This window comes from Heliangelus exortis, chromosome 10 (genome assembly GCF_036169615.1).
Source record: "Heliangelus exortis chromosome 10, bHelExo1.hap1, whole genome shotgun sequence".
Classification (NCBI taxonomy): Eukaryota; Metazoa; Chordata; class Aves; order Apodiformes; family Trochilidae; genus Heliangelus; species Heliangelus exortis.
In genome coordinates this window covers 4,117,081-4,123,080 of record NC_092431.1, presented here as the reverse complement: position 1 = coordinate 4,123,080, position 6,000 = coordinate 4,117,081, and the positions used below count along the sequence as shown (strand labels likewise).

At 38.3% G+C, this 6,000-nt stretch overlaps 1 long non-coding RNA gene across 2 annotated transcripts in view; it reads left to right on the top strand.

Moving 5' to 3' along the window:
• Positions 1 to 524: 524 nt before the first annotated feature.
• LOC139800218 (uncharacterized) overlaps positions 525 to 6,000 on the top strand; it is a 48,041-nt gene continuing 42,565 nt past the window's right edge. For both annotated transcript variants that reach the window (XR_011727652.1, XR_011727651.1), the window contains exon 1: positions 525 to 713. This is a non-coding gene — a long non-coding RNA (uncharacterized lncRNA). The remainder of the gene's footprint in view (positions 714 to 6,000) is intronic.

Genomic DNA, 6,000 nt, shown 5'->3' with positions numbered 1-6,000 from the left:
TACCTGGATGTGTGGTTAGTCCTGGTGCTGAATCCACACTCCAAATGACTATTCATATACTTCAAATAAGAAGAGAAAATTGCTACAAAATGTTATTTGCTTGCTTTCTGCTTTGTTTTTTTTTTTTTGTTTTGTTTTTTTTTTTCCCATCACTGAAATATTGGCAATTATTTGATAACAAATAGAAGGGTGTATTACTATCTCAGATGCCATAAATTAATAGATGTACTCCAGAAGTCCCTGGATCTTCCATAAGCCCTATGACATTTCTGTCAGCCCCTTCTGTATATTTAGATACCCTGCAGTTTATCACTTGTCCAGAGTTCCCTGTGTTTGCACAGCTGACTATTATTGATGATGAAAAAAAGCAACATCACACACATATAAAACAATCCCATCTTTTTGTTCAAGTTCTGTGTATTCAACTCAAAAAGATGGAGCTACTGAAATCTGGTGCTTGACCTCATATGCAAATAATCCCTGGGATGACGAGGGGCTACTGGGATTTTTCCCAGTGTGAATAGTTAGACACAGCCTTCAAAAAAGAGGTCCTGGTTATTAAATATGATCAAAAAGTTGCATAAGCAACACAGAAAGGTTTTCTATTACCTTTAGGGAAAGTGTTGGGAAAGTAGGTCAGCCAAGCAAATTGCAGGGGAGAGAGGAAAGGATCCCTGTTATCAACACAGACAAGCTTTGGAGCTCCTTACAAGGTAGGACACTCAAACCTTTGAAGTGTTTGTAACTATTTCTGTTTTCCAGTCTTTAAATAGACAGATGGAATGGGCCTTATTTTCAGGAGGCATAAACTGGCTTGCTTTGATTTAATCTAGTTTACAGCAGCTTTGACCTCCAGGGTGCATGGAAAGTGTGAGCACAGTGGATTTATCAGTGGGTAGCAGAGCAGTCAGCTCGGCAGCAGAGAGGGGACTGACTGGCAGGTGATTTCTTTCTCTTTCATTGACTTGCTGAGAGGGTTAGTTCCAGGGGCACACAAAACAGACAGCTGTGTGCTGCAATGGGCAGATGGAGGCAGGAAAAGAATAAGGTTTTTCCTGGGAGTTTTGCCTCTAGGATAAAGCCTGGGGAAGAGGGACAGTTTTGTGACCCTGTGAACAAGTGATATGATGACAGCTATAGCCCTTTCCAAAACACTAGTTACCCTTTCTGCCTCAGTCATAGCCATTTCCCTCACTTATCCCCCAGTACAGACCCAGGCTGTTATCTCTGTGGCAGCAAAATTTTGGCTGAGCTGAGCTGAATCAGTTTTACCTGGGCTGGAGCTGGAAGCTGTGCTGAGCTTACTTCAGGTTGCTCACCCTTTCTGCAAAACCAGCTGGTTTTGCTCAAACTTGTACTTGAGTGCCCAGCTAGGATAATCTGGGCTTTTGGTCCTTCCACAGCTGTAATACTGGGAGGGTCATAAACACCAGTTTTACAAAGTGCTTCAAAATCTGCAGGAGGCTACAGAAATCTGTAGGTTGGAAAGGTTGAAGTTCAGAAGTTTTGGGGAGTTCTAGTGCAATAATTTCTCAGCAAAACTATTTATTTTGCAAAAAGTGCATTTTTTTTCCCTAGGAAAGTGTATTTTGGCAGTTTTTCCAGTGATATCTGTTGTCTGAGAAGGGGCACAAAAATACGTGACCGAGTAATACCAAGTATTTAGGTGAATATTAACATTCCAGTGCTGTACAGAAGAGACAAAGAAGCCAAATTAGCTGATGAAAGCCTGTGGTTAAAATATTATCTGGATCTAACACTGTCACTCAGTGGGACAGATATAATGTGCACTCACTGACATTTTCTGATGCTCATGAAGAAAATCCTTCTGAGTGCTCTACCTAGATTTTAAACAACTCTGTTAACTGATGCATAGACTGACAGCCCACCTGATCTGGCTTTTCCAGTTTCAAAGAAAGACAGGACAAAGTTCTCAGCAACCTGCTTTTGTTGGCCCTGCCTTGAGCAAGGTTGACTTTTAGACTGGATGATCTCCAGAGGTCCTGCTGAGCCTCAACTTGCCCTTGATTTTGTGGAAATCAGTCTCACAACTATTTACTCTCTCTAGGAAACTATGTTGCCCTCTTATGTAAGTAAAAATTTTTTTGACTGAAAATAAGCCAAAAAACCACAATAGCCTCAGAAAGAATCATAATTATTTTGCCAAAAGATTCTTAAAAGATCTTTTTGATACTTGATTAGGATGCATAAAAGCCTTTGGATTTGGAAGAGCCAGTTTTCTCAACGAGGAGGTTTTTTTCTTCTATTTTTACAAGTCCTGCCTTTTTAAGATACAGGTGGAACATAAAGGGAAACATGAAAAGTCCTGTTCACTTTTTTTTCTGAATATGTCAGCATTTTAGATGGACAATTTGCTCTTTTACTAACAGTTAATATAAAAGCTTCCAGTTCCAAGTATACTGTGGCCTTCAGTAATCAAGAAGTGCAAAAACGCTGTTATGGAGAACAGATAAATGGGCAAGTGCTTTAAGTCAAAGAAAACATATTTTTTTTGTAGCTCCTTCTAGGGAGACGTTGCAGGTAGAACATCTGTTTCACTTACTGTGATTGAGTGCTGGGGCTGATGGATTGCTCTAATGTAGTCCTTATTAACAACTTGCAGAGACCAGCAAAGTTTGCAACCTTCTAACAGGAAAACATTCTGAAAACTCAGGAGAATACCACAGGCAGCAAAAATGTCATTTGAAATAAATGGGAAGCTCCTTATTTGAAAAAAAAAAAAAAAAAAAAAATTAAAAATCAAACTGCTGTGTTTGGTTGAACTGGAGATTCTTCAAGCTTCTAGGTAAGCTGAAAAGCATCCAAGATCCAGACCTTTTACTAATGGGAGTACAGGACAGAACCACTGAGACAACTGTATACAGGACATATTCAGTCAACCATTGGAATGTGTAATAATGCTGAAAATTTTCAAAGTAATCCCTTGGTTTTTAGAGTAATTGGGAAGATTCCAAAAATACATTATCCCTTTATTCTCCTTTTTGCTTTTCTCTTCCCCTAAGTATTCTGTCAGGAGTAATAGCTCTAAAAACCATTCTCTGGTAGGAATTGCACAGCTTTCAGCCAAATTCAGTGTCTGTTGGCACAGCCTAAGCCTGCAGTCAGTTAATGTGCTTTTACTCAATATTCCCACACTGCTGGGTGGTCCTCAGATCATCTCAGCCTCTAGGGCCTCCAGTACAGTCAGTACCAATCCTTTAAAATCTTTCTGGCCTGAAAGCTGAGGGGCTGCCCCACTGCTCAGTTCTGATGCTTTTTATCTTCACAGCAGCAGCAGTTCCATTCCCTTCTCTGCAGCTTTTTTTTCGATTGTGATTCTGAGTGAGCAGCTGGGGAATTTGGCTTATTATAGGTTTCCATGAACTGTCCTTCTTTTAGCAATGATCTGCTTAGGAGTGCTCTGGAGATATTTTTCAGCAAGTCAAACAGCAAATTATATAATATTGCACCAGATATTTATCTGAGGGATGGAGAATCTCTCCTACAGAGCCAGGCTGAGAGTTGGGGTTCTTCAGCATGGAGAAGAGAAGGCTCCAGGGAAACCTCAGAGAACCTTCCAGTGCCTGAAGAGGCTTCAGGAAAGGTGGGGAGGGACTTTGGACAAGGGCCTGGAGTGACAGGATGATGGTTTCAGCTGAAAGATAGGAGACACCCCCTGTGCTGGGGTGAGCCTATGGGCTTGGCATTATATATAAATTCTATTTTTATTTTAGATTGTATAATTTCTAATAAAAGCCCTTCTTGTGGTCCTTAGCAATTTCATACAGGTAGTTCTGGTAGTGCCTCAGTCCAGTGCTGAGAGCTTCCTGTACACACAGGGTTCAGACAAAATAGTTTGTAGTCAACTAGACAGCAAGGGACAACACCTGCATCTCATGCTTCAAACTGCTATACAAAAAAATTGAATGAGGTTTGGGATGAAGGTCAATATTTAAAAAACACCATTATTTGAAAAATCATTTCAGATTACTAGATTAGAGGTTTAGTTTCCTTTGTGTAGCCAATGGAAGACAAGGGAATGATGTTGCCAGTACCCCACATGCCACATTTAACTCCTTTATATATATATATAGCTGGGTGGATAAAAAACATATTTTTGTCTAAAATCTCTTACAAGGTTCAGGCTGACAATCTTTATAACAAAATTTCTCAACAACTCTGCTTGTCTTCCAGCCCTATCCTGTCCTCATTTTTGCAGTTCTATTCCAAGATTCTAATAATTACAACATGTAGCATGTAGCTCATCACATACAATGGATTATTTTCTCTGTAATGAGTGTAAATATCATTTCTTTAATATAAATTAGAGAAATATAGTAATATAGACACATCAAGGTTCTATTAGCAACAAATGTTTTCCATCTCTTTTGGCAAGCAGTATATTCCCCTGTACCCAAATGAATATGTATAGTCTGGAAAAATTGGAGAAAACAGCTTAGAAAAGAAAATGTTTTTGTTTTGCTCTCTAAACCTTTTCAGTTCTAGCAGTCTCAGGAAACATTCATTGCATATTTAGACAAACTGAACATGGTTGAAATAAATTAGTATAAAATACCTTTTCAGGAATCATCAGGTAGATGTGAAAAAACTGAACCCAAGGCAAAGGTGGCAAACTAAATCAGGATGTGAATATTAATCATTCAACAGCTCAAAGACAGATATCAGTGCTGAGACACAGCTTCTCAGCTGGTATAAATCAGCAGAGACCTGTCAGAGCTGTGCTGATTTATGTCAGTTGGGGATCCAGGTTCATGTTGCTCCTGAAGCAGGAGACAAGGTGCCTGTTCAAGTCTGCTCCTATCACTAATGGAAGCATTTTAAAGAGCAAAAGGAAAACAGAGCACCAATTCCCATTTACACTCAATGGCAATTTAATATCTAATCCTCATTAACAGCTTTGAGAAATCTCTGTGTAAAGCTACTTCACATTACCACTTCTATCTGTTTCTAAGGATGGGTATCTTTCTTATAACGTGGGTCTAGTTAAATGATCTCCAGATTTTTCTTGGGATAAACAAATTCTAATTACACATGTAATAAACCACTGCCTTTAAATACTCTTCTTTTTAAATATTATATTTATGCTGTATTACATTAATTATATTACATTGTTATCCTATATTTATCATATTTACACTATATTTATTATGTTACACTGTATTATACTACACTCTATTATATTAATTATATTGTTTTGTCCTATGAAACATAAAGGAAGAAGCTTCATATTTTTGTTTAGAGAGTGGCAGTAGGTTTAGTAACAGAACTAAAGTCACTACCAGTTCTTATGAACAATGATGGCAGTGAGAAATGCAGCTTTTTAATTTGATACAACCCATGAACACTGCAGTGAAATTCACCATTCCTAACTGTAAATTAATCTTTCACATAAGCAACAGGGCATTATGGATACATCGGCTAAAAAAAAGACCCAAAATAATTTTACATTATAAAAGAAATGTTAATGTGAAAAATGTTAATGTGCCTGAGAATATTGTTGCTGTTCCCATTTATTCTTATGCTCAGTTGTTTTCTAATAATAACCAAGAGGTAGCCATGTATTTGAGCATGGGTGAGCTGTGCTTTAAGGCACATCAATGAATACACCTCTGGAGGAAGCAATTCCCCTTCAAAGATTTGTGCTGTGCTCTTTTCCAGCAGGCAGTTGGATTGCTTTTCATTGGGATTGTAATCCTTTCAATTGGATTTTAACCTATCAACCCTAACTGATGATCTATTGGGAGGAAACCCAACAAAGTCAGTGAAACTGTTCCAGAAGGAAACAACAAAATCTTAGCCTAGAAAATTTTGTCTGGCAAGGAAAAGTAGATACAGCAAATGTGAAGAAAATAAAATTGATTATCTCTTCAGAACTTATGTGTGAGGCAGCCAGATATGACTGGGTAATGTGGAAGCTGTGGTGAAGGACAGTGTTGGAAGTAAAACCTCTAGGTCTTGTTAAATTATCTTTCCTAATCA